Below are 24,523 nucleotides of genomic sequence, written 5' to 3'. Positions count from 1 at the left end.
TTCCATTTTGTCAGCACTGAGAAACCACCTGTTACACACTAGAACCTGTGGGAAGTCTTGATAGCCATTGGAAGGTAGCAAAAGACAACATTCCTGACCCCAGAGAGGAACCGTCTAGTTCTGGAGGGCAGAGCAAACAAAAGAGAAAGAGTAAATGTAAGGCTTCTGTAAGGGGACCCAAGGATTTAAAACACACACACACACACACACACACACACACACACACACACAATATCAAGTAGCAAAGTTGTGCAGGAGTACCACTGAAAATGATCTCTCTCTCTTTTGTCAGAATTTTCAGTAGCAACGATTTCCCCTTCTCAAGCGCTCATCCCATTTTCTAGCTTTGCATCACAGTGATTGGTCTCTTCCCCTCATTAATTTTAAGCACTCTAAGGGCAGAACCATATTATCTCCATTTTAAGTGTCCTCCAGGAGGCTTAGCAAAAGTGCATCGCATGCACAGACTTTCAAAAACAATAGCGATTAGAATAGATGGTTAATAGGTGAAGGATGTGAATTGACTGGAATGTTGAAGGATATGGAAGTAGGAATCACAGAATGCTGGGTGGGAACCAGAGTAAGAGCGACTGAGCCAAGGAATCGGTCTGGGTTATGCTAGCTAAAAGTAAGTCTCTGGAGGAAGGGAAGGGCTGGCTGACAGAGGGTTGGCAGTTGCATGTTGAAGGTAAGAAATTTCCTTTTGACCTAGCAAAACTGGCAAAGGTTCTCCAGGAGAGGAGAGGTATATGATAAAAATTTGCCTTGGGAAGTTTTATCCAGCAGTCTTGTACAAGAAGAAGGTAGAAAACAGGCACGAACATCAACCAGGAGGCTATTATATCCAGTCATAGAAATGCTGCCTTTGATATGCAGTTTTTGATCTTCGACTTACGGAGTCTTAGTATGGGCGGAGTCTTAATTTATCTTGTTACAGTTACTGCTCTAGCCTCATCTTTTACTATTCTCCTTTGGCTTACCCCACTTCAGCCTTGCTGTTACCTTCAACAGACCCACTAAAACCCAAAAGTAAGACTTCTGTTCTTCACCTCTGCCTGGAAGGCTGTTCTCTGCGTGGAATTCTTTCCTAGGTAACTAACTGGCTCCCCAATTCATACAGGCACCCTGTGAAACATCACCTTAGGAAGTAGCTTCCCCAAACACCTTACTCACCTTACCAATCTGCCATTCTCTATCCCTTCCATCTGCTTTGTTGCTTGTTTGTTTGTTTGATTTTTTTTTTTTTTATTTTTCACAATCTTTATTGTTTAGCCAGGTAGGACAAAAGCTCTATAATGGAAGATTTCAGAGACTTTCCCAGATCTGGGTCTTATTTTTCTCGGCATTTCCCTCCAGTAGATGTACATTTTTTCTTCCACCTGGGCAGGTAGCTCTCCAGGTCTGTTGCAGCTGTGAATCCACATTAAATTTCTGCTGTCATTCCTAAATGCCCTTTGCCTATCTACTGAATTCAATTCCCTTTTTTCTAGATTTATGATTTTTTTTTCAGGTTTTATGTATTTATTTATTTATTTATTTATTTATTTATTATTTTTCATGAACTGCTTTTTCTCTGGGTAAAAGTACAAGTGCAGAGGAGATGGTGAGAACAGACTCAGTTCCCGAGTCAAGCTCTCCAGCTCTGCACCCAGTTCCCAGGAGCAGTATTGAGTTCCCCTGCCCAACATCCTGGAGATGCCCATTGCCACTCTTCTTCATCAGATTTTGTCTTTCTCCCTTTATTCCCCGTAGTAGAAGCAATCCTCCAGTATTTCCCGAGAAAGGATTTCTGGCAAATGATGTATGAAGATGTCAGAGGTTGTTGCTCTTCTACCAATGCATTCAATTGCTATTACTGATGTTATTTTGGTTCAGTAGAGTTTTGAGAATGAAACTGTCATCTTTTTGAATGTTTCCATTCAATTCTATCCTTGCTCTGAGAAATCTGAAGCCATTCAGATCTCTGTTTTGTAGCATAGTATCTCCTTTCCTCTTTCTGGACTTGTGTAGAGTTTCCAATTTGCTTTACATCTTTAAATTATATGATGATTTCCTCAATGTGAGTATATTTTCTTACATTGTTCTGGGGCTTGACTGATCCCTTTCATGCTGGGATTTTACTCAGGTCCTTCAATATTCACTGTAATTCTTTTATTAATGATTCCTATTCTGTCTTCTCAGCTTTGCCTTTCTGGGATATCTAATATCCAGATGACCTGGAACTTGATAATTTTACATACATATTTCCTTAATTATTACACATACACACACATCTATGAGGTTTTTAGGTTTTCCAAAAATGTCTTTTGAACCCCTGCCTGAAATTTACACCAAATATATTCCTTCAATTGCATTTTAATTTTCTAACACATTTGTATTGGTTTCTTTATATCTATCTAAATATGTATGTATGCCATATCATTATGTTTTATATACTTTCTTTTATCTCTCTGGGATACTATCCTTATATATTTTTTAAGTTTTCCCTCTATGGTTCCTCTCATTTTCCCCATCTCTTTTTCCTTGTTTTGATTTCTTCTGTGTTGAAAGCTTTCCTCAGTTGTTTCAGATATCAGTAGACAAGGGTTGTCTGCACATCATTAAGAATAAGCAACTGAAAGTCTGATTGGAATCTCTGAAGTTGCGGGTAAGGATTTTTCAGTTTGAGCTTCACTTTAGGATGAGCTGGCTGGGCTCTTTGCTGATGAACCTTTGATGTGAGCATGGTGGATTGTGTGCGGTGACCTCTTATAGATGATGCCTCCCAGATTCAGGAATGGTCACACTGACTGTGGACTGGTCTTCTGGTTTAATCAAAAGAGCATGGTAGAAATGCCATTCCTGGGATTGGTGCTTTCTGGGCTTCCCTTGGAAACTGCTCCTTTGTGAAACATTACTGAGCAACCATTCTCTGAGATTTGAGGCAGCCCACAAAGCCAAGTGGAGAGGCCCACATGGAGAACAGAGGACCTTCACTAGGAGTTCCAGCTGGGTTCCCAGTTGAGGCTTCACATGACTCCACCCATCCCAGTACCCCAGTCAAAGCCAGGACGAGCTGAGGAACAGCTCAGCCCACCCCCAGAATTATGAGATACAAGTTATTAGACTTCAAGCTGTGAAGTTTGACCAAGATTTGATAGGCAGCACTAGGTAACAAAACAGTCAATATCATTAACTCTTTTTTTCCTCTGGGCTTTTCAGGTTTTCCAGAGATGTCTTTTGAACCCCTGTCTGGAATTTAAAGACTATCAGCTCCCATTCTGGGATCTGACTGTAAATAAAGTGCTAGAGGGTATCAGTTTTTGGCAAGCATGTGGTCACTTAAACACCCTGTTTTTTACGTTTCTGGTGGATGTAAATCTCAACAAGGAAAAAAATCTCCATTCTTTTGCCAGGGATGAGGATGGCCACTCACTCAGAGTCATGGAATGGGGGAGAGACAGGTTTCTAAGTAGTTTTTGAAAATATTTTACCCAAGGAAACATGCTTTAGCTCTCTATCTTACCTATTCCTCCTGGATCTAGAAGTTCCTGGTATTGCCAGAGTCGAAGCCTTTTAGTGGCTTTGCAGTATTAATTGGGTTGTTTTCCAGCTGTACTGCTGGCTCAGGATTTGGCCTCTTTGTTGTACTAAGCCCATTATAACTGGTCCTTCTGCTTTCCAGGTTCCAGAATACAAATTAATGTATCTTCTTTCCTGTTTTCCCTGCACTTTTGAATTTAAGTTGCAAGAGGAGAAAAACAAAATCTTCCTAATAGCTCTAATGGTACTTTCCAAAAGTTAGAAAACAGAAGACTAGAAATTAGGAATTACGTGTACGTGTTCAACTTGCCAACCTAACAAGGAATTTTTTATTATTATTATTGCTAAGTCTTTTTTAGCTTTTATTTCTGAAATAATTATACAGCCATAGGAAGTTTCAAAACATTACGGGGAAGTCTCACGTACCCTTTACCCAATTAACACCTTGCACAGTAGGAACCATATCCTCTACTAAAGAATATTAGGAATTTGACATGGGTACAATCCACAGTTTCTTCAGTCCAAGAATTTCATGTTCTTGTGTGTGTGTGTGCATGTGTGTAATTTTGTCATATGTCATTCATGTAATCATTACCACAGTCCCAACACAAAATTATTCCATCACCAGAAACTGCTCCAGTGCCACCCCTTTATAACCATGCCCCCATCCATAATCCCTAGCAATATCTAATTTGTTCACCATTTTTGTAAATTTTTTACTTCAAAAAGTCACAAAACCAGAATCATGCTATATGCAATTTCTTTTTGAGATTTTTAAAACTTGCAATGATTCCCCTTAATATACTGATTATTTTTTAAACATGTGAATCCTCCTAATCTGTGGGTTCCATGAGGAAGGATCCATGTCTCCCTGAATCCCTGGCACAGCCGCATCTCCATCACCAAACGTGCTGCCTAAGACTTAGTAGGGAACAAATAAAACTGGTGGGTTAAATGACAAAAAATACTCTGGTCCCTGATCCCCTTTACTGATTAGGATAACGTTGGCTCCAAGTAGCAGAGGGGAAAACCTTTGGGCTCCAGTAACACAGGGATGCTTTATCTCACAAACCAAGAAATCTGGAGCAGTCCTAGCACTGTGCTAACATCAAGCTCAAGCACGGAGACTCATCTTGGTCTATTCTCCCTTATGGTCCCAGGGAGGAAAACACAGTTCCAGCCATTCTATGCAGACACTACCATCTCCAACAAGGGACAGGTCTTCTGGTATGGTTTAGACATGAGGTGTCCCCCAATGTGTGAGACAGTGCAAGAAAGTTCAGAGGTGAAGAGATGGGTTGTGAGATCTGGGGACGAATCAGTGCATTATTCCCCTGATGGAGCTTAACTGGGTGGTAACTATAGGCAGGTAGGGTGCAGCGACAGGAGGCGGGTTGATGGGGGTGTGCGTTCAGGGTTTATATTTTGTCAGTAATGAGAGGAGCTCTTTCTTTCTACTTCCTGGTGTGATGTCCAGGGTGGCTTTGCTCCACCTCACCGCCATGATGTTCTGGGGAATGGAGTCTGCCATCTATGGGCTGAGACCTCTGAAACTGTGAGCACCAAAATAAACTTTTCCTCCTCTCATTGTTCTTCTCATGTCTTTTTGTCACAGCAACAAAAAAGCTGAGTAAAACATCTTCCTCAATATTTTTAAGGAATTTAAAAAAAAAGTATTTCAGAAACTCTTCAGCAGACCTTGCTTCTCATTTCATTGATCAGAGTTAAGTTACCTGCTCATATCCACACTCATCACTAGCAGACAGAACAGGACCACAGTGATCAGCTTAGATGAATAGAGTTCACCTGTGGCCAGGACACGTGTGGTTCTCTTTTGGAGAGCATGCATGATAGTTACCAGAAAAAAAAAAAAAAAATGGGGCCCCTGGTAGTAAAGAAAAAGAAAGAAAGAAATAGCTATTTGTAGAATTTGCCCTATAACAATATGGAAACCGTATTGCAGTATGATAGAAAAAAAAAATGATCTCTGCCTCTCACTGCTCTGATTATAATTTGAAAGTTTGACAGAGCTCTTAGCTCCTACAAATCTAGGGTCTGTGCTACTTCTGAAGATTTAAATCATTAATGCTAAAAACTGCTTTCATTATTAAGTAGAAAAGAGTGTAAAGTTTGTCACCTGTTAAGGATACATTTCTCTTTTTTCCCCAGCCTTTCCCTCCAAGTTCTCATTGTCCTTCTGCTGATCATAGCTTACTGTCCTTCAAATGGTGATGCTACAGCCATAAGGACTAACAAGATGTTCATGAAATGAGAGAGAGAGAATGGATGAAATACTGCTAATGGAAGTTCAGCAGAGACATACTATCCGGTTTCAGCAATCCCAGAGGCTTCTGAAACTGCAGCTGGTTTTACATTTCTGCTTCTTAGATCTGATTTTCCCCATTATGAAAAGAACAATCACTAAAGGAGTCGGCTCTGTCCATAATGTTCTTCCTAGACCCTTCATTTCAGTCCAGTTGCATTAATTTGGAGCTTAAATTTATTGCTCTGGAGTCTAATGTGTATTACTCCTGTCAGCATTAAATTTAATTTACTGCAACAGGGCAAAGGGGTTGCTGCAACCAGATTTTAATTCCCAAGCCATTAAAATGTGTTGTCCTTGATAAATAAGATCTTTATTATATACCAGTACGAAGTGTGTGCCTGTAGAGAGATTGTTCTGCAGAATGTGCTCCTTTGGATAGGCTTTTTCTTTTTACAATAATGTTTAGTTTCCATATTCTGCATATATGAATGTTCCAAGAAAGTTGGGCATTTTCATTCTATGATTTTTTTTTCAGGTGATGAAACAGGAAATCTAACCCCATCCAGACCACAGAATTCTGCCTTATTCCTGCTGAGATCTTCTCACCAGTGAATTAGAGCCAAAGACACTGTGTTGACATTTTTTGTAGGGCAGATACTAGAAACAGCAGGGATTTCTTTGTTGTCAAAATGGAAATGGATTTTTTAAAGCTCTAAAAATTTTAGAGAATATCTGTTGCTAAAGTAATATATGCTTGTAGAGAAGTTTACTGGTATGAAAAGTTATGCTTTGCTGTTATTTTATCATATATAATTCCAAAGCCCCCTTTTTTCTTCCATACTCTTATCTTCCCTCAATTTATATATATATATATATATATGTATATACATTTATTGAGAAAATATTTGTATTGTGTACATTTTGCTACACATATTTACTAATCTCTGTATATCCAAGCATAGCACATACCAAGCAGTTAATAAATGTTTAGTGAATGATTGAATTGCCTAATTTGTATGTTATTCTTTCTCATTTATTAATTGTATGAATCAGATGCATGACTATGTTGAACAAAACAAACAAAAGCTTCTTCAAATTGACTGAAAATGAGATGTATTGGCTCATCAAAGAGGTTGCTGATGTAAGGAATGGACTTTAGGGTTGATTTATTGTCAATCCCATGATGTTTTTGAGAGCCCTAGTTTTCTCATACCTCTCCACTCTGCTCTCACCAGAAGAGGCTGTTTTCTAAGGCGATTCCTCTTGTGTCAGGACCTGTTAGAGTTCCACGTTTTCTCACAACAGACATTCCTTGGCTCCTTCCAGAATAAGGAAGAATTTTCCTGGTAGTCCGTATTGTGACTCTTTCCACACAGTACTAGCCAAAGTTAAGCACATAACCATTCCTCAACCAGTCATTGACAAGGGACAAAAGTTCCATTTGGCTCATCAGGTCATTTGCAGAACATTCTGAGAAACAACCCTGGATTCGAAAAGGAGGCAGCTGAGAAGAATCTAGTTTCTCATTAAAATTATGGCATTTGCAGGCAAATGGATGAAACTGGAGAATATCGTGCTAAGTGAGATAAGCCAATCTCAAAAAACCAAGGGAAGAATGATCTCGCTGATAAGCGGATGATGACACATAATGGGGGGGAGGGGGCAAGAATGGAGGAAGGAGGGACTGTATAGAGGGAAAAGAGGGGTGGGAGGGTAGGGAAAAAATAACAGAATGAATCAAACAACATTACCCTATGTACATGTATGATTACACAAATGGTATGCTTTTACTCCATGTACGAACAGAGAATCAACTTGTCTCCCATTTGTTTACAATAAAAATAAATTAAAAAAAAAAAAAGAAGAAGAAGAAGGCAGGATGTATCTTGTGTGTACTCTAACAAAATCCACCATGACATTGTGTTTAAGGTCCTGAATGTTTTGACACTCCTCATTGATCTCAAGGCTTATAGAAGATAAATGTTTTCTCAGTGGGCCTGGGAGTATAGCTTAGTGGTTGAGCATTTGCCTACCATGTGCAAGACCCTGGGTTCAAGTTCCAGCACAGAAAGAAATAATCTTTTATTTAATCTTCATGTGCTCACTTTTTGCTTTATTTTTAATGTGTGTTTAGTTTTAAATGTTTGCTTTGGAATCCACATTTCTTTTTGGTTTTATTTTACCTTTTACCTATTGGATAATGCCAGAGCTTTGAATTAAAATTGGAGGCTTCCTAGGGAGTACCTTTTCATATCTCATAACTTTAAAATAACACATCTAAATTCTGTTTACTAATTTAGTAACTTCAATATCTATTGACACTATACCCTGAAAAATAAGGACATTATTAGACTTCAAATATCTCCTACCCATTGTGTATTCTGATCCTTAATTTTGATTCATTATAATAATGTTCAACATTATCAATTTTTATTATAGTCTGCATTATGTTTTGTAAACTAATATGGATTCTGAAGCCAATATCTTTATTTTCATACATTCAGTGATCTCCACTATTTCCTTTATAGTGCAGTTTTCTGATTTCTGAATTATTTGTTTTGATCCCCCCCTCCACCTATTTTTGATTGGGTAGATTTCAAGAAAATATTTATTTGATCAACCATCTATATACAATTTTCCTCTACATTCTGAAATTACAAACATTACTTTTCTATGCCACTTTATTTTTTGACATTTATATAACCTTTATTAAGACTATTATTTTATTATTATTGTTAATCTCTTACCATGTCTATTTTTCCCCCACATTTTTATTGGTGTTTTACGGCTGTACATACTGATATTTGCTGTTACATATTCATACCTGCATACAATATCTATGGCACTTTACAAGAGCAATAAATTAGCAGGGTATGAAACTCATGTATGCACCTCTTCCTTCACACAATTCTGAAAATACGATTGTAAGGTATTCTGCTGTTAGCATGTTGTTGAGCAGACTTGTGAAACCAGCATGACTTTTTTCACTTTTTAAATATTAGTATTCTGCCTAGATAAAAAAAAAATAATGTTAATGGATACACTTTGGAATTACAGTAACTTTATTAGGGTATGCTTTGTTAATAGTTCTTTAGCAATGATATATTCTTTAATAATTCCCTAGGATCCCACTGTATTCTTTCACTCTCTATAGACCTGACTTTCTTCCTTGGAGGAAAGTTTTCTGAAACTATATTTCTGAATATTTTTCTTTTCTACATGCAATATGCGTTGTATATTGCTTCCTCTGTTTTAATGACAGAATGTCAATTTTTAATATACTTGATATCTACTTTGTGTTCTCCAAATACTTCCGCTTCTCTGTAATTGCCATTATCTTTAACCTCTGCATTATGTAATTTTTGCAATCTCTTTCACCAAGCTACTATGTCCTACCAATATCTACTCAAATTCCTTTGGCATTTTCATGTCATTTTCATGTATGTAAAATATCTCATTTTGAGTTTTCTGACAATTGTCATCTTACTCTATTTTTCTGTAGTTTTATTATCTTTTCTTTGGTTGCTTGCTTGTAATTTTTGAAATGTTTTCTTTCCTTTAATGGTTTGGAGTATGAGAGAGTGGTTGTTTAAACTATTCCATTATTATTAAATTTGGGTAGGGTTTAGTGGGGATTGAACTCAGGGGCACTCGACCACTGAGTCACAACCCCAGCCCTATTTCATATTATATTTAGAAACAGAGTCTCGCCGAGTTGCTTAGCACCTTGCTTTTGCTGAGCCTGGCTTTGAACCCACGATCCTCCTGAGTCACTGGGATTACAGATGTAATCCAGCTATTAAATTAGTTTTAAGATGCATAATTTCTGCTTACCTTTTAAGTTTTAGCCCTCCCTTTTATTTTGTCAGTTTTGTTCGTTAATTATCTGAATGAAAGTGACTCATTTGTGATCTGGTATTTTTTGTAAAAATGGGAGACAATAAGGTAAGCTGAGGAAGGTAGACTTTCATTCCTGATTTGTTATCTTAAATACTGTCTTATCCAAACTGAATACACTGCGTGGTGTGAGCACACTCTCTGTGTTCAGCCTCCTCTTTTCTGGGAGGTCATCCTATATCAATCAGAAAGTAGATTAGTTTAATCCTTATACAACCAGAAAGGGAGTGAATCAATGAACTGCTATGACTCGTGAGAATTGTTAATGATACAATACCTACTTAACTTCTGTTCACCATTCAGGAGCAAACCCCAGCACCACTTCCCATCCTTTCTCTATGAATTCCAGATCTGATAAAACTAAGATATTCTGTACAACCCCTCCGCTGTCCCTGCCTTTTGTACCAACTTGAAGTATGGGTTCAGATTCCCAAAATGTATTCCCTACACATAATTATGATAATAACTTCTGAGATCAGGCTCCCTCAGAAGAATCCTGTGTCCACCAACACTTGTTGAGCAAATTGTCTCCCCGCTGTGAGGCAGGGAGACTAATAGTATCTACTGTACTAGTAGACTTAATAGTACCTGCCTGAGGGGACTGTACAATGATTATGTAGTAAAACACAAGGAATAGTATATTAGAACCATGTCTGGCACTCAGGAAGCATTCACAGGCTCCTTCAGTGCCTACATTACTACTAAAAGATACCCATTTTACCTCCTCAGAATGTCTTACTTTCAGAGCTATGTGCTTGGAATCTAGAGAGGTAATTTTGACATTCTTAATTTAAGAGAAAAGCTGCCGGCTGGATTGCAGGTACTTTTCATAGCTTAGAACCTAAGGTGTTATGTACTTTCTATTGTCACTATGATGTTCACCAATATCTGTGTCCATCTTTTACTTAGCATGGTTTCAAGGACAGCAGAAGATGAATATGCTTTTGCTGTTCTGGAAAAGAATTTTTTTTTTCTTATTCTAGAAATATATTTTCCATTTTAAAAAGAAATCAAAAGATACTACAATAAAACAAAATAAAGAGTTCACTAGGAATTCTGTCCATCAGAATTAGCTAACATCAAGTTTAGTGAACAGCACAACACACATCACTATTAATATGAATATTCTTGTATCTTCTTTCTGTTTCTCACAACATGTTTTGAACTTCTTTCTATACAAGTAAATACATAATTTTAAATGCATTAAGCAAAAATAATCTCTTGAGAGACATTATTTGCTTCTGAATTTTATGACTTATTTTCCTATAATGACTCATGTTTTCATGAGCATACTTGTCCAGTGATATCTTTAATGGCACAATCCAAATTGTGGACTGAGACAGCAGGTCTATGCCTCTCTCCACTTAGACTGCTCTTAGAAAGGGCACTTTTATCCAAAAGGCTAATGGCTCTCTCTCTCTCTCTCTCTCTCTCTCTCTCTCTCTCTCTCTCTCTCTCTCTCTCTTTCCCTAAGAAGGGGGGGGGGCTATCTCAGATAGACTGTGACATAAACCTGAAATGAAATATATTTCCTTTCTTTTTTTTTTTTTTCTTTTTCAGGTGAATTCTGAAGTGTTAAAAGGATGGATGTAGGGTAGTGAAAGAACAGTTACCCTCTGATTTTCCCCTAAAATGGCATTGCTACCAGAGGAAGTTCTAAATATGAAATCCACTTGTTCAGCTAAAGCCCACTTTGTTCAGTAAAGCCCAAGTTTGAAGGCTGTTGAGAACAGTGAGTCTCATCACTTGTCAAAAGCCCAGAGAAAAGTCTGGGCTATTGAAATCAGCCGGAAGGGAAAGAAAGGAAGCTCTCAGAGATCGGGCACAGAAATCAAAACTTGAAAAAAGTTTAACGTCCACTGCTTCCTTTTATATTTACAAAATTTCTATTTCTGGGCAGTTTGGGAAATTAATGTGCTAACCTGCAGTGTCTGTTTTAATGACTTCTACCCATGTAGAAGTGAATCATCTTAGATACTTTTCTATCATGCGAATTCTTCCCTCCCCCCCCTTTATACATCATGTATCATTTCAGGTACAAATTCAGTAATTTTTTTTGCTCTTTCTTTTCATTTTTCTCAGGCAGAAATATTCCCTTTCCCTGGTAGATATTTATCAGGCAGATTGAACCTGAACTGCAGACAGAGATCACTCTACTACCATTTTCTGCATGTTAAATTGTTAGCCCTGAGAGTAACCATGGGCATAAAATGTTCCAGGAAAAGTACTAAGACAAATATGATGGGGAACATGTCAACTAATATCACAAGTCCTCTCTGTTAATGGATATTACTGTACTCGTTCAGAGTATTTTGGATGATTCCAGTGCCACATTGAGATGCTCTTTTTCTCAAATCTTTACCAATAAAGATAGATGTCAAATTATCCAAATAAAGTAAAAGCACATTTTTTTAGATTTAACTTATAGTCATTTGCTCTCACAGTTATGAAAATGCAATTTGTTCCAACGTGATGGATATATGGGGGAATCATTTAAGAATACTAAACATAGAGTATTTTTTCATACTTGCTTTTATCTGAGAGACACATTAGTGGAAAGCAGAAAACCCCACACAGTTGAAACCAATTCAGTTGAAACAAAGAAAAACAAACACAGAGATTTCGAACATCTACAGATGTTTCATGTCATGATGTGTCATGCCCATCACTTCAGACCTTCTAACTTTCTGATTTCAGATAATCTCCTACCACCAGTTCAGTGAGCCAGAGCCCTCAAAATGTCCATAGCAAACTTCAGGTCTATTTCAAGAAAAGTGTCATAATTATTGTAGTATTTATTTCTTAGCCACTAAAACTGTGTAAAGCTGTGTTGCCATCTTTATTGGCCTTCTACATTTTGCTTAATGTGTCATTTATGAAGATGTTGGGTGTTATATCTCACCACCACCAAGCCCTGTGGTTTTTACTCTATGATTTTTTTTTTCATAGCACAGTCATTTTAAGAAATGCCTATGTCTGCTTAGAGCAGAAATAACTGCACATGATCTCACCATGAGTACCATTTGCAATATTGGTTAAAGTTTCTCAACCTTAAAATCACTATATTTCCCTTGAAATATTCTATCCATAAGAAAAAAGGTCAAGAAGAAAAAAAATACACCTTCCATTTCCTAGAGGAACATGTATAAAGGATTTGTGGGTGTATATTAAAATCATCACATTTATAAGATATTTGGGGCCTATACTGTGCCTCTTCAGCTCTAAGGAGGGATTGTTAGAGCCAAAGCATGTGTGAGAAATGTCTCCTGATAGTTCTATACATGATAGAATATATTATAGTTCAATGATATTGAAATAGTAGAACTAGAACATCATGTCCCAGGAACATATATTCTAGAATGCAAGACTGAGAAAAAGACTGCAAGGTTTTCATTCTTGGGACCATAAGACAAAGGAGGGATGAAGCAGGGTGTAATGTCAGTAACACTGTCAGTAACCCAGAATTGTATTACTGGCACACAATTCTACAATACTACAGTTGTGTGGAAAATGGAGAAAGGTGATCTACTGACTCAATGGTCACAACAGTCATAAATGAATGTCTGCAAATCCACACAGATTCAATTTTCCTAGTTTGCTGATAGAAATGCACCACTGAGAGAAATTCCATTGTATGGAGGCCTCCTTTCCTTTATTCATTCATCGGTTGAAGGGCACCTAGGTTTGTTTCATCACTTAGCTATTGTGAATTCTCCTGCTATAAACACTGATGTGGCTGCATAACTCTAGTAGGCCGATTTTAGATCTTTTAAAAATATACCAAAAAGTGGGATAACTGGGTCACATGGTGGTTCCATTCCTATTTTTTAGAAGAATGGTTCCACTCTGCCATAAAGGAGAATGAAATCATGGTGTTTGCTGGTAAGTGGATGGAACTGGAGAGCATCATTCTAAGCAGACACAGAAATCAAGAGTGGAAGGTTTTCTCTCAAAGGCAGAAGTTAGACCAAATTAGAGAGAGAGAGAAAGAGAAAGAGAGAGAGAGAGAGAGAGAGAAGAAAGAAAGAGGGAAGAAAGGAAGAAAAAGAAAAAAGGGAGATGCTCAAAAATAAAAATGAGATCAGTGGAGTAGAGGAAGAGGAAGGGACTGAGGAAGGAGGGGAAAGGGGAAGAATAGTGGAATGAATCTGACCCACTTTCCTATGTACATGTATGAATATTCCACAGTGAATTTTACCTTGATGTATATACATACATAATGCCCTAATTTGAAAGCCTATAAATAAACAGGGGAAGAGGAGAGGGAAAGTGGAAGTACTGGAGTCTGAATTAAAGCAGATTTTATTCCATGCTTATATAATTATGTCGAAATGAACCCTAATATTATGTATTAACTAAAATGAACTGATTTTTAAAAATGCACACTCGCTAAAAAACATGGTTAGAAATAGCAGCTCAACTTCTCTGGACAACTTTGCAAATTGCAGAATTTCTAGTAAATGTGGCAAGAATCAAGTGCTATCCTTGACCACTGAAAGCTTCTAAAAAGGGTCAAATCATTTAGAAGGGCTGGAATTGGGAATCAATGACAGCAAAGCACATTAGTCCCTGAAAAGAACTTTCGGAACAGACACAAAGATTCAAGACTTGGCTTTACCATTTTTCAGCTATCAAGTCTTGAGCATTTTATTTTTTCTGATTTTCAATTCATCTTTTGTAAATTGTAATAATCATACCTATCAAGTTTGTTGTGATGATTAAATAACAGGATGCTCGTAAAGCATGTAGTTTCTGACACTTAGAAAAGAATGAAGAAATGTAATTATTATTGTATTTGCTTCCACTGGGATCTATGTGTTCGAAGCATAAGCTCTGTTCAACTAGATGATCATTGCTTTGCTTCATACAGTAGTATCTTGTAACTACTAAATGAAAAATTACTAAAATTTTGTCACTAAAGATTACCCTTGACATTTCCAAAGAGGTCATCTTAACCATTGATTGTATTTATACTCACCCCAAAAATCTATAGACATCCACTGAGACTGGAAGAAAGTAGGTTGTTAGAACATCAGTGGAGTTTTTTCCATAGTGATTGGAAGTCGTGGTACGATGGTGATACAAATGTGAAGGAGGAAGAAGCTACAATGAATCCTGTGGTGTTGAGTTGGAGATGGTGGCATTGATGTTTACACATGATTTTAAACATATAGAGACAGAAAAATAAAGAGGTAGGGGAAAATGCATGGGTGTGTTTGTTTATGTATTCCCTAATTCTAGCCCCTGCGAAGGTGTGGGAACCATGAAAAACCAATATCAATGAGCATAACTACAACGAGCATAACTACAACAATTGCGAGGTGTTGCAAATGAAATCGCAACACTTTGGGAAAAAATGAATAATGACTCCATAAATAGAGCAGAGGATGTCATAAACTCAAAATTTCTTTTTGCATCAGAAATCAAGAAAATTTCCAAAAAATAACATGGAAAATCAGTTGCAGTGGTGTGGTGCGGCGGGGGGAGGGGTCCCAGTTTCTCAGGATACTGAGTCAAAAGGGTAACTTGAGCCCAGGAGTTAGAGAACAGCTTGGTCAACATAATGAGAACAAGACAGGGATGCCCTCTTCCACCACTTCATTCAACATACTTCTTGAAACTCTAGTCAGAGCAACTCAACAGACGAAAGAAATTAAAGGGATATGAATAAGAAAAAAAGAACTCAAATTGTCACTATTTGTTGATGACAGATTCTTTTTTTTGGGGGGGGAGGCATGCTGGGAATTGAACCCAGGGCCTTGTGCATGCTAGGCAAGCACTCTACCAACTGAGTTATATTCCCAGTCCCTGATGACAAGATTCTATATTTAGAAGATCCAAGAAATTCCACCAGAAAACTTCTAGAACTAATACATGAATTCAGCAAGGTAGCAAAATATAAAATCAACACATGTAATTCAAATGTATTTCTATACATCAATGATGAATCCACTGAAAGAGAAATTAGGAAAACTACTCATTCACAATGGCCTCAAAAAAAAAAAAAAAATACTTGGGAATCAATCTAACATAAGAGGTGAAAGACCCCTACTATGAAAACTACAGAAAGCTGGGGCTGGGGAGATAGCTCAGTCGGTAGAGTGCTTGCCTTGAAAGCACAAGGCCCTGGGTTCGATCCCCAGCACCCCAAAAAAAAAAAAAAAAAAAAAAAAAAAACTACAGAAAGCTAAAGAAAGAAATTGAAGACAACCTTAGAAGATGGAAAGATCTCCCATGTTCTTAGAGAGGCAGAATCAATATTGTCAAAATGGCCATACTACAAAAGAGTTATACAAATTTAATGCCATTTCTATTAAAATACCAATGACATTCTTCATAGAAATAGAGAAAGCAACCATGAAATTCATTTGGAAAAATAAGAGGCCCAGAATAGCTAAAGCAATCCTTAGCAAGAAAAGTGAAGCCAGGAGGCATCACAGTAACAAACCTTGAACTTTACTACTGAGCTATAGTAACAAAAAGGCATGGTATTAAAGGATGAATGATCTCGCTGATAAGCAGATGATGACACATAATGGGGGGTGGGAGGGGGCAATAATGGAGAAAGGAGGGAAAAAAGGGGTGGGAGGGTGGGGGGAAGGAAAAAATAACAGAATGAATCAAACACCATTACCCTATGTAAATGTATGATTACAGAAATGGTATGCCTTTACTTCATGTACAAACAGAGAAACAACATGTATCCCATTTGTTTACAATAAAACTAAATTTTAAAAAGGCATGGTATTGGCATCAAAACAGACATGTAGACCAATGGTACAGAATAGAAGACACAGAGAAAAACCCACATAAATACAGTTATTTCATAATAGACAAAAGTGTCAAAAACATACATTGGAGAAAAGATAGCCTCTAAAACAAATGGTGCTGGGAAAACTGGAAATCCATATGTAATAAAATGAAATTAAACCCCTATCTCTCACCCTGCACAAAATTCAGCTAAAAGTGAATCAAAGACTTAGGCACTAGAACAGAGACCCTATGCCTAATAGAAGAAAAAGTAGACCCGAATCTTCATCATGTTGGCTTAGGACTTGACTTCCTTAACAAGACTACTAAAGTGAAAGAATTAAAATCAAAAAACAATAAATGGGATTAATTCAAACTAAAATTCTTCTTCTCCTCAAAGGAAACAATTAATAACGTGAAAAAGAGTCTACAAAACGGGAGAAAATCTTTAACACACACACATCAGATAGAGCACTAATCTCCAGGATACATAAAAACTCAAAAAAGTTAACACCAAAAAAAACCCAAATAACCCAGTCAATGAATGGGTTAAGGAACTGAACAGACACTTCACAGAAGAATAAATACAATCCATCAACAAATATATGAAAAAATATTCAACATCTCTAGCAATTAGAGAAATGCAAATCAAAACTGCTCTAAGATTTCATCTCACTCTAGTCATAAATGCAATTATCAAAAATACAAGCAATTTTAAGTGTTGGCAAGGATGTGGGGAAACAGGTACACTCATACATTGTTGGTGGGATTGCACACTGGTGCAACCACTTTGGCAAGCAGTATGGAGATTCCTAAGAAAACTTGGAATGGAACCACCATTTGACCAACTATCCCACTACTAGTTTACACCCAAAGGTCTTAAAATCAGTATACTATAGTGATGCAGCCTCATCAATGTTTACAGTAGCTCAATTCACAATAGCTAAACTGTGGAAACTAACTTAGACACCCTTGAACAAATGAATGGATAAAGAAATTATGGTTTATTTACATAATGGAATATTACTCAGCCTTAAAAAAGAATGAAATTATAGCATTTGCAGGTAAATGGATGGAGCTGGAGAATGTTATCCTATGTGAAATAAGCCAATCCCCGAAAACCAAAGGCCAAATTTTTTTCTCTGATATGCAGATGCTCCTTTATGGGGGAAAGGAGTCTAGAGAAGAATGGAAGAACTTTGGATTGGGCAGAGGGGTGTGAGAGGAAGAGCAGTGGGAAGGATGTTGGAATGAGAAAGACATTATGACCCTATATACATGTATGATTGCATGAACGGTATGACTCTACATTGTTTACAGCCAGAGGACGAGCATTTGTGCTCTATTTGTGCACAATGTGTCAAAATGCATTCTGCTGTCGTGCATAACTAATTGGAACAAAAAATTAAAAGGGACCTGTCAAGATGGCATGAAGGTCAAATAAAAGGAATTCTCACTGGCCTATTAAAGGATTATCTAAGGTATGGATAATGATAGCAATGAATCGAACCAATGTTCAATGTAACAGGAAAGCATATATTCATAATTAAGTAAATGAAATTAGAAGTTTGGTAAGAAACAAGGTATTTACATAATTTGAAAGCACCTGCTTCTAAATCGCTCACTTGTTATAAATTGGGAAAGAGTAATTTACATTGGTGTAGCCTAGAAGATACCACCTGTTATGGTTTGGATACTAGGTGTCCCCCAACAGATAATGTGTGAGATGATGTAAGAAAATTTAGAGGTGAAATGATTGGGTAATGAGAGCTTTAACCCCCCCCACACACACACACACACATATAGAAGAGTCTGGACAAAACCCACTCACATTATATAGGATCATCTCCTTACATTGAATGAACCCCAAATGATTCAGGAGAAGATAGAATAATAAAGTTTTAACATAAATCTTACCATTTATTAAATATCGACTCAAGTTTTAGTAAATGTTATCAAATCCATACTAGACCCAAGGACTGGTTCTGTGTCAGTCCTTAGAAATGCAGATTATCAAATCCAAACTAGACTCAAGGGCTGGTGCTACCAGCCCTTAGAAAGCCAGTTTGTAGGCTCTGCTCTGTGGATACCAGATGAGAGCTTTGCTGGTATTGGTACCACCATGATGGAAAGTTAGAGAGGAACGCCAGTGGCCAAGGTCCAGACATCACCGTTACTTTACCCTGAGCAGCTCTGTCTTTAGGTTTTCACTCACAGTCTTCTGCGTAAGACTTCCTTTGATAGATGGGTTTCAATAGAAATTGAAAATGATGTAGAAATTAAAAACTGGAAGATTTTTAAGAGGTCAGAGAATTATTATTAATTATTAGAGAATCATTGCTCTAAATAACCAGCATCAAACCCTTTTCACTTGGCGAAACATCATTATATCAATGCTCTACGTCGTTCTCTTGCCCAGCGTTTGGCCCCAGGAGGTCTGCTTTTCATTCTGTCACTGCCACAGGTGGTGGACCCACAGCTCGGCCATCTCCCATCACATTAAAAGCCTTTTCAAAGCCTTCAGAACCTCTTTCCCCTGGGAAGTCTGGAGTCCAGTTGTTTGTATGTGTCAACATTCAATGAAAAACAAAAATCAGTGACTACTTATTGGGTACTTTAATTCTGCATCCATGTCTATGCTATTTCTTCTATCTCCTCTTTTGGGTCCTTTTCCACAATACTCATCCTGTATCTCACCAGCTGCAAGATGGATCCTCTCCATATTCTCAACCTGTGTGGAGAGGTAAGAGACCTCTCCACAGATCAAGACAATCAACAGATTCTAGACGATCAAGGCCCAATTCCCTCTTGCTTGTGGAGGAAATTTGGGGACATGACCTAGGGAACGTGAGGACAACAGTATTACAGCTCAGAATCCTAAAGGAGGTCAGTGTGGGAACATCACATAAAGAGGATACTAAAAAGATCAAGGCAACATCACAAATTTAGAATCCTGTAGTTGTGCCAGGTTAGCTCAGATGCAGGTAAGGACACGGAGTCAAGACCTCCAAACTCTGGGAGGTGGGTGGAAGCAGGCTTGTGGCAAGCAGCCTGCACACTCGTTTATTGAGGGAACAGCTATACATGTTATAGGTTTCTTGCCCAATCACAATGTGCCATGGGGGATCAGACCACCAGGCTCCTATACAGGTTCCCTAGGTAACTCTGAGTCAATTCGGGGCCGTTGTTTACTTTCCTAGGTAAGAGAAGCAGAACGCTCCTCCCTGCAAGTTTTCCTTACACACTTGAGACGTTCATGGCTGCCAGCCAAGAACTAGGATTTCTCCCAACAGGATCCCAGTTTTCAGATCAGTGTATCTTATAAGTAATTTTTCCAAGTGTCAGGACACCAGGAAACATGCTAAGACGTGGAATGCAGAATTCAATGGTCAAGAGGAAGTTAAAGTGAGCAACCACACTCCAACCACATATGTGTGGGGCTATGATGGGAACTCCAGTTCTAGAATGAAGTTGAAGTCTACTCTAGAAGAAAGGGCAATGGATGGATCATGAGGGGCAATTTCAGGTCTGTAGGACAGAATTGACCAGGAGGTTGGGAGTGCAACAGTGTGGGGCCCAGTGACTACCCATGACTTACTCAGCAGTGATGTCTGAATTGGATTCAGGTAAAACATAAGGATATGGAAAGGCATGTGGAAACCCAGAGGTGATGGCTCAACCAACACAATTTTTGAGCAGTTCAAGGAATGGACAATGTGACTTTATCCAGTCACCTGCCAGACAGCTTGGTTTGAGCCACTAAGGTAAGGCCATCCCATTACTCAGTGGACAGCTCTAGGAGTGGAGCAAAATGATAGGAAACAAAAGAGCCTCCATGTAGCCTTTGATGACCTTCCTTCCTTAGAGCACTAAGTCCTGCCACTAATTACTCTTTAGAGCATGTCCCTTGAGACAGGGAGAGACCTTGGCCTTTTTCCATTACTAGTACCTGCTACTGCGACTGACACCTAGAAAATCCACACAATCTTTCCCCCTTCCCATCACTGATATGGGCCAGTTATTTTTCTACTTAAAAGTATTTAATGGTTTTCAGTCAGTGTACAACTCGAATTCTCACCCTTCCCTCAGCTTGCTCCCCCTTATATCCTGCCCCCGCTCCTCACATGCAAACCACGTCTGGGTCCCCATGCGCATCAGGCTGGAATAACTATTAAATTCTAGTTTGAGAGCTCAGGTATGCAAGAAATGCCTTTCCTCTTTGCCCTCTTTAAAAAAAATGAAATCTAATTGTGCACCTATATTCGCATGTTGAAGACACAGTCAGTCTCAGTCTTTTGGGGATCTCTCTCCATCCATCCCCTCTCCTAGGGCTCCTTCAAATTTATGTTGAGCAGAGCATTCATAGAGTCACCTCTGTTGTCATCCACCTGGTCCCTGCTGGCTGCTGCTGATAGCATACTGTCCAAATCCAGGAGGCTTGCAGACTGAAGTTTCCCTGAAGTGTTCTGCTTTCCCACCTCTGGAGTCTCCTGTGGGCATCATGCCCAATTAAGAGATTGCTTAAGTTTAACATCTTTTAGTATTCCAAAAACCAAAATCCCTAGCCATCCTCAGAGAAATCTTCCTAATTTGTCCCTACTAGAATTTATAGCTCCCCTTTAGGTCTCTAAGCACTCAGTAAGAATGTTTACTATAGTTACTTAGTCACCTATGTTGTGTTTTTATGAATCATATGTCTGTCTTTCCCCCCATATTCTTAATTCTACAAAAGATTGGAATTGTGTGTTCTTTTCATACCTGAGTCTTTAGTAGACACCCTGGGCAGTAATGAATGCTCAATAAACACTACAGGTAATGAATAAATGGAGTTCAAAATAAATTTCTCAATATCTATTTGATTTGATGATGACTCTGTGTGTATGTGTACATTTTTATTAATGCTTCCTACCAGGATGCCATCTTCACTCCAAAGCAGACCCTCATTTGGTTCCACAGTCTGGCTATTGTGAATTGAGCAGCTATGAACATTGATGTGGCTGCATCTCTGTAATATGCTGATTTTAAGTCCTTTGGGTAGAAACTGAGGAGTGGGATAGCTGGGTCAAATGGTGGTTCCATTCCAAGTTTTCTAAGGAATCTCCATACTGCTTTGCAGAATGGCTGCACCAATTTGCAACCCCACCAGCAATGTATGAGTGTACCTTTTTCCCCACATTCTTGCCAACACCTATTGTTGCTTGTATTCTTGATAATAGATATTCTAATTGCAGTGAGATGAAATATTAGAGTAGTTTTGATTTGCATTTCTCTTATTACTAGAGAAGTTGAACATATTTTCTTATATCTGTTGATTGCTTGTAGTATATATACACAATGGAATAATATTAGCCATAAAGAAGAATAAAAGTACAGTGTTTGCCAAGTAAATGGATGGAAGTGGAGAATATCATGTTAAGTGACATAAGCCAACCCCAAAAACCAAAGGCTGAATGATTTATCTGATAAGTGGATGATGATAAATAATGGGGGGTGGGAGGGAGGCAAGAATGGAGGAAGGATGAATTGCATATAGGAAAATGAGGGATGGGGAGGGGATGAGGGGAAGGAAAAATAACAGAATGAGACAAACATCATTACCCTATGTACATGTATGACTATGTAAATGGTGTGACTCTACTACTTTGTGTACAGCCAGAGAAACAATAGTTGTACCCATTGGTGTACAATGGATCAATTTAAAAAAAAAAAAAAAAAAAAAAAGCAGACCCTGTGATAAGGACTTGGTTGCAAGCGATTTATTAAGTTTGAGGTGAACCCAGAAAGTGTATAGCAAAAACTAAAAACCAATGGGGAACAAATCAGACAGGAGTGCAATTTCAAGCAGTGCTTCCAGAGAGGACTCCTGAAGTATAAACTGTGCCTCAGAATCACTGCAACCCGAGGCAGAGAAGCTGGGCATTAGAGTCCCTTCACCCATCAGTATTGGCCAAGGACCACCCTGGAAATGGGTGGGTGGGGGGAATAAATTCCTAAGCATTTCCCATTTCTTTTACTTGAGGGGTAAAGTGACTCTAGGGCCTGGGGATGGCCTTCAAGGAGGAGCCACCGGGACAGATCCTTGAAAGCAAAAGTTCATAGAAGCCAGGAGAGGGGATAAAATAAGTGAAGGAAATCTGACTCGGGAGAAGTATCAGGAGTATCCATTTAGACAGAACCACATTCAAGCCTCAGAGCTGAAACTCCTCACAGGGGCTCTGGAAAGGGTGAGCTGAGACAACTATCCCAAGTCAGCAAACCTCCTCTGCACACAACAGGTTACATCTGTGCCATACAAACATAATCGTCAGTAGCCCTAAAGCAACGACTGTTCTTACACATCAAGATTTTGTGCCCAGCCTGAATACATGGCCATCCCTTTTTCTGAACTATAGATTGAACCCGGGAGCTCTTAACCACTGAGCCATATCCCCAGCACCACACCCCGCCCCTTTTTTTATTTTGAGACACGTTCTTGCTAAGTTGCTGAGGCTGACCTTGAACTTGAGATCTTCCTACCTCAGCCTCTGGAGTCACTGGGCTTACAGGGCTGTGCCACCGTGCCTGGCAGTGTGTTCATCATTTAAATGGGAGTAATGATGCCAGTCATATAGAAGTCTAATAAAAATCAAATCCATGTAACACAATCTTATGCAAAATACTCATTAAAACACAGGTACTCAGCATATGATGGTCTACCAAATAATGGGTTTTCTGCTGTTTTTTTTTTTTTTACTCACAAAGGGTCTTCAGCACCTACGGTGGTAAATGCCAGTCTTTTATCAAACGAATGAGGAAATGAGCAAATGAACAAACTGATTAACACTACAGACTTTCATCCATGCCCCAAATACTTAATAAGTACAAGCCCCAGTTGCAGTACAATGAGGAATTCAAAATTAAATCAAATAGCCCACAACCTTTTGGAGCATAGAGTCTAATACAACAAAATGGCAATAGCTATCATACCTGTCACAACTACGTGATGAGGTAAAGTGCCCACCATCTCCAGAGAAGCAATGGGAGATGCAGGAAGACCCATGATGGAGGTTGGAGATCAGAGGTGGCTTCATGGAATAAAGGCCATTTTAATTGGGTATAAAGAAGTTGCCTCAACTTCAATCTTCAACAAGATTTGAACTGTGGCTCTGTAGTAGCAGGGTGAAAGTGGACACAGCCACTGCTCTCTTGGAGTTTACACTCCAAATACAGGCACAGTGACCAAGAGGTGATGAACAAATAAATTAACAAATAAATAGATAATAAACACGGTGATCGCTGCTACGAAAGAAAACAAGGTAAAAGGAATGGAAGAAAAGACAGTCTTTCCGTTACATCAGCATGCCAAAGAAAGAGTAAGTCTTGCAAGTAGCTGGGAAAAGAGCATTTCAGAGGGTAGGTTATCTCTACCTACGAGGTCATTCTAGGTCCAAAAGTCACAAAGCATCCCAGCTTACATAAAGCGCAGGGTATGATCGGTAATTCCCAAGCTAGTATATTCTGCTGTACTGGCAGCAGTGAGTGCGAGAGGCCCATCTCAAGCATTTTAAATCTCTTCCACAAGTAGGGAGTTGCCAGGGAGCATCTGGCATCTCTTCTGTAATAGCTGGGGTGCGGACAGACTGCTCTTTCCTCTCACCTGCATCTTCAAGAGGTCTAGCATCCCTGGCCTCCTGAGCCAAGTGGGCGGGGACCTTGGATAAGAGAAGTGTCTACTGGGGACATTTCATTGGCAGTGCTGCCTTGGTCTATCCATCTTAATGCAGTGTAAGATCTGCATTTTCAGAGAAAGAGAGTTGGCAGGGAGCACAGGGGTTCATGTTATTTTTGGTGATTCCATTATTTATCATCTCTTAGCTGGTTTCTGCTGACAGGTGTGACAGCTAAATGGTAGTTTTGAAGGGGTCCCTGTGATGCTGAGGAATGACTTGAAAGCAATGAGGGAACCATGGGCTTGGCTATTAGGCCAGACTTATTGCCAGCATATGGTATCCAAAGGTACCTGAGTCCCTTTATGATAGCTGGATGAATTCTGTAGAGGGACACGCTGGACTCTATCGGAGCAAATGAATGATTTTAACTATGCCAGGA

The 24,523-nt window shown here is 38.7% G+C and overlaps 1 non-coding gene across 1 annotated transcript; it reads left to right on the top strand.

Moving 5' to 3' along the window:
- Positions 1-15,762: 15,762 nt before the first annotated feature.
- On the top strand, positions 15,763-15,836 carry Trnas-uga (transfer RNA serine (anticodon UGA)). The gene has a single exon. It is a non-coding gene; the product is annotated as a tRNA-Ser (tRNA).
- The last annotated feature ends 8,687 nt before the right edge of the window (positions 15,837-24,523 follow it).

Source organism: Sciurus carolinensis, chromosome 3 (assembly GCF_902686445.1).
Source record: "Sciurus carolinensis chromosome 3, mSciCar1.2, whole genome shotgun sequence".
Classification (NCBI taxonomy): domain Eukaryota; kingdom Metazoa; phylum Chordata; class Mammalia; order Rodentia; family Sciuridae; genus Sciurus; species Sciurus carolinensis.
Note: the sequence above shows the minus strand (reverse complement) of the source record. Positions and strands in the feature narration are given on the sequence as shown.